This window comes from Piliocolobus tephrosceles, unplaced genomic scaffold (genome assembly GCF_002776525.5).
Source record: "Piliocolobus tephrosceles isolate RC106 unplaced genomic scaffold, ASM277652v3 unscaffolded_45293, whole genome shotgun sequence".
NCBI classification, from domain to species: Eukaryota; Metazoa; Chordata; class Mammalia; order Primates; family Cercopithecidae; genus Piliocolobus; species Piliocolobus tephrosceles.
The window spans coordinates 417-4,335 of NW_022330191.1; the positions used below are offsets into that span (position 1 = coordinate 417).

General features: G+C 46.8%; 1 pseudogene; it reads right to left on the bottom strand.

The window, feature by feature from the left end:
* Positions 1-2,087: 2,087 nt before the first annotated feature.
* On the bottom strand, positions 2,088-3,606 carry LOC113224569 (annotated as a pseudogene).
* Positions 3,607-3,919: the final 313 nt, after the last annotated feature.

Sequence of the window (3,919 nt, forward strand, 5' to 3'; positions counted from 1 at the left end):
TGCATTCAACAAATACTTAGTAAGATGGGTCACCTTTCCTTTTAAAACACGCAAGCCAAGAGATAATTAAAATTGTGCTCATTCCATCGACTTCTAAAGACCGTGAGATTTCTAAATAATTTTAAGGCCGAATGAAGGACATTGCAGGAATATTGATTCCAGCTCCGTACAAGAAATAGTTTTCTGCAGTGAGAGTGGTTTAATAGAATGAGGAGCCTTGTGAAAGTGATTCCCTCGGTTCTAGTGCTACACACTCGTAATTGGAATATTGACTGTAATGGATGCCGGAGGATAAGATTCTCAAAGTAGAAGAGACTAGACTGACTTATGAGGCCCTTCTAACTCCAAAATGCCATAATTTTAAAGCCAGATAGTAGAAGAACAATGTTCGATGCAGGAATGGCGTCTGAGCTGAGAAATGAAGCAGCTCTAGAGTTCTGATTATTTCAGCTTTCAACCACTTCCCAAAGACTGAGTTATTAACTGTAAAATAGCCAAAAATCAACACAAGTGGGTCTTGTTATCAAGAAAATTCATTATATCACATAAGAATCAGAACTTCTAAAGAAGATTAATTAGGGAGTTGATTATTTACATTGCAAAATAATTCCTGACTTCATGAAATCATTTTTGGATACTAGGGTTCCTGTGAGCATCTTCGTATCGATTTATAGGTCACCAGTCACTTGGCCAAAGTGCTTGGGAGAGTAAAATCTTAACCCTAAAGAGTTAATCACTGCTCTTTAGTGCTTATTTGGAAATAATAAACATCTGATATGTTTATATTTCCTTATTGTCATTAGAAAAACAATATAATTTCACAACAGGTGTTTAGACACGCCATCAGAAAACACAAAACATCCAAAAATTCAATGCAGAAATAACTACAATTTCTTGAGTACTACAATATGTCAAAAATATCATTGTGTTTAATCCTCACATAATCCTTGTAAAGCAATATTATTATCTCAGCTTGGTCAAGTAATTTATTCAGGAGCAACAAATTACGTACAATCCAAATCTTTCTGATTCTTTCCCTTACACTAAGTTACCCCAATCAACATCACTTAGAACAAACTTGCTCACAAACAGCTTGGAGACCATGTGTGTTTGGGGTAATTTTTGCCCTTAAATATTTTCAGTATGTGTTGCCAGTGTTTAAATGTTAGATTTCATGTAAAATCTGGATGTCCTGGCTGTCTCAAAGAATCAGAAGGTCTGGAAGCCCTGTCCCTGCAGTCCTGATGGTGACAGGCTGGCTGGGTCCTACCTCAGCAGGGGCTTGAGTTATGTAGATTGTGCTAGTTCCCACCGTTTGTGTTGCATTCCCCAAAGGAAAGCGAGTGTCATCAGGGATTTATCCCCTTCCATCCAGCCCTCATTGCTTATGTTGTTATCTACCTGATACCTGTTGGCACTGCATTTGCAACCCCAAATAAAATCCCTCTTCCACTTCCCTTGCCCAAATTCAGATTCCAAATGCTCTGGTTCTATATGTCTGAAACTCATTTTTGCATTGTTCTCATTTCCCAAAGTAGTTGGGCTTAAGGAAAATTCATCTTAGAATTCTTCTGCACAGAAGTAGTTCTATGACATTGTTTCCTCTCCTGTTGGGGAATTTTTGCCTCTGCACTTAATAGCCTGTCATGTTTTCATTTCTTCCTGCTCCTGGAGGGCCAGGTTTGGTGTTGTTGGTGATGGTGGAGGAAGAAGAAATGACTTCAAGTTATCTCTGGGATGACCAATGAGCTATGACCAGCAAGCTGGGACCACTGACCTGGTGGAGTGGCCTTAGTGAGTAATAGACAGCAGTGATGTGTCAGCTTTCTTCTGGTGCAGGAACAACCAAATCTCTTATATTTCAGTGGCCTCATTCCCAGTAGACCCTGCAGGCCCTACAGGTCATCTTCCCAAGCTGCCCCTTACTCCATACCACCACCTTCCACTCTATAGTATTATAGAAAGACACCTAGTCAGACAAAATGAGACAACTTAATTTTGTTAGGTCAAGGCTGGTGGGCACTGGAGTGGCACTTTCCGGGGCTAGGAGAAGCACTGGGAAGGGATGCAGGATGCCACGCGGGCACCTAGAAGCCACAGCTGTCGTCCACAGAGCAGCACTGCACCATGCTCAGGAATGTCTCAACCTTGTCCATGTTCCTCCTGAAGCAGTGGAGCAGCCCGTAGTTCTCGACCAGCGCATCATTGTTGTGTGAGTTTTTGTCAAACTTGATGTAGGTCGCTTGAAGATCTGCCCAGTCCGGGGGCTGCCATCTTCCAGCCTCTGCAAAGTGAAGGAAGAGAAGGAGAGGTCAAGTGCTTGGGCACTGTTCCCTCCCTCTCTCATTCATTCATTTTCCTCTCTCCCCTTCAGGGTGTAGAGAAAGGCCTGGAGGATTCACCAGGGAAATGAAGACTAAGGTGAGTTCTCTTGGGTCAGGGCCTGACTGCTAAAAAGAGGGCAGCAGTGTTTCTCTCTCCCACCCCTCGAAGCCAGTGGGGTTCCAGGGTTGGGGACCACTGGCACCATCAGCGTTTGGATGCCTTCTTCTAGGTTTTCTAGGAGGTCATAGATGTTGCTGTCTGAGGTGCCACACACCAGCCTGTTGGCAAACACACTCTTGAGTAACTGCACTGGCTCCAGCCACGACTGGAGGAGCAGCACGGAGATGAGGAGCAGCTCTAGGTACCGCAGGGGAAGGACAGGCAGTGGCTATGCTGCCCGGGGGCTCTGACCACAGGTCTCCTGCATCTCTGCCTTGGGGAGAAGGCATCCACTCACAGATTTCTGCTGCCTTTCCTCCAAGTTGGAGGGTGTCCGAATTGACTCTGAGGAGCAGAGGGAGGTCTGGCGGTTCTGCAGGAATGAATACTTCTGTTCCTTTGGGATATAGGCTTCTTCCTGGGAGAATGAACCCCCCCACCCCACCAACCAAGAAGGACTGCCGGTTTCTATGCTGGAGACCAGCTCCCATTGTTACTTTTCTGGGAACCTCACTCAGCATATGGTCATCTGCCTGCGTTTTTGCTTCAGAAAAGAATCCTGAGCTCCTTAGTCTCCTCCCATTACTTCAAAGTGGGGGAAAGTCACCCCTTCTTGCCACCCATGTCGCGCACCCATTCCCCAAGAGCTTACAAACTCCTGGTAGGTGTCAAAGGCCAGCTGGTGCAGGTGATGGGCGTGGAGCATAGCGTTGTCAAAAAGCCAGGATAAGGGAACGGATTGCACAGCACCGGCCTCTTGAAGCCATGGCAGGCAGAGCAGGGCAAAAACCAGGATCTGGGAGGTCCAGGAGCCTGGGGAGAGACCGGAGGGCAATGGAGGGAGCCGAAGAGCAAGAGGCTAGCACTCTCCATGTCCCCGGAATTTTTTTTTTTCTCTCTCTCCATCCCTCCAGGAATCAGGAACATTGTGAGATTGGCCAAATATCTGGGCTTAGATGGCGATACTCACATTCAGAAACCCCAAACCTGAGGATTAGTGTCTCTGTACCATCTACAGGGCGCCGCCTCTTCCTTCCGGACACATCGTGCAGAAATGGATTTTAGGGGCGCTTACCTGCAGCCATTGCAGCTAGGTGGGCTGTCCACAGGACCCTGCGTGGTTCGGGGAGTTGGGCCTTGGGATCCTGGAGCTGGTCTCTTGTGGGTCCTTTTTATACGCTGGCCCCTTATCTCTCGCTGCTTGACCCCACTTGTTTCTCTGTACGTCACTGACGTGCCTGTGCTAATGGATAATTTAGAAGTTCCTCCCACACATGCTGGGATCATGCCCCCTGGCTTGTCATCTTTCTCTTCTCACCGTCACCAGCATTGTGAGGGTTGTGCCCAGAGTGTCAGCCAGAGATACCACCCAACCTGTCCACTCTTTAAGGGTCAGGTGGGTGCCCTCTGGTAGCACGCCATGGTGGAAAACCTG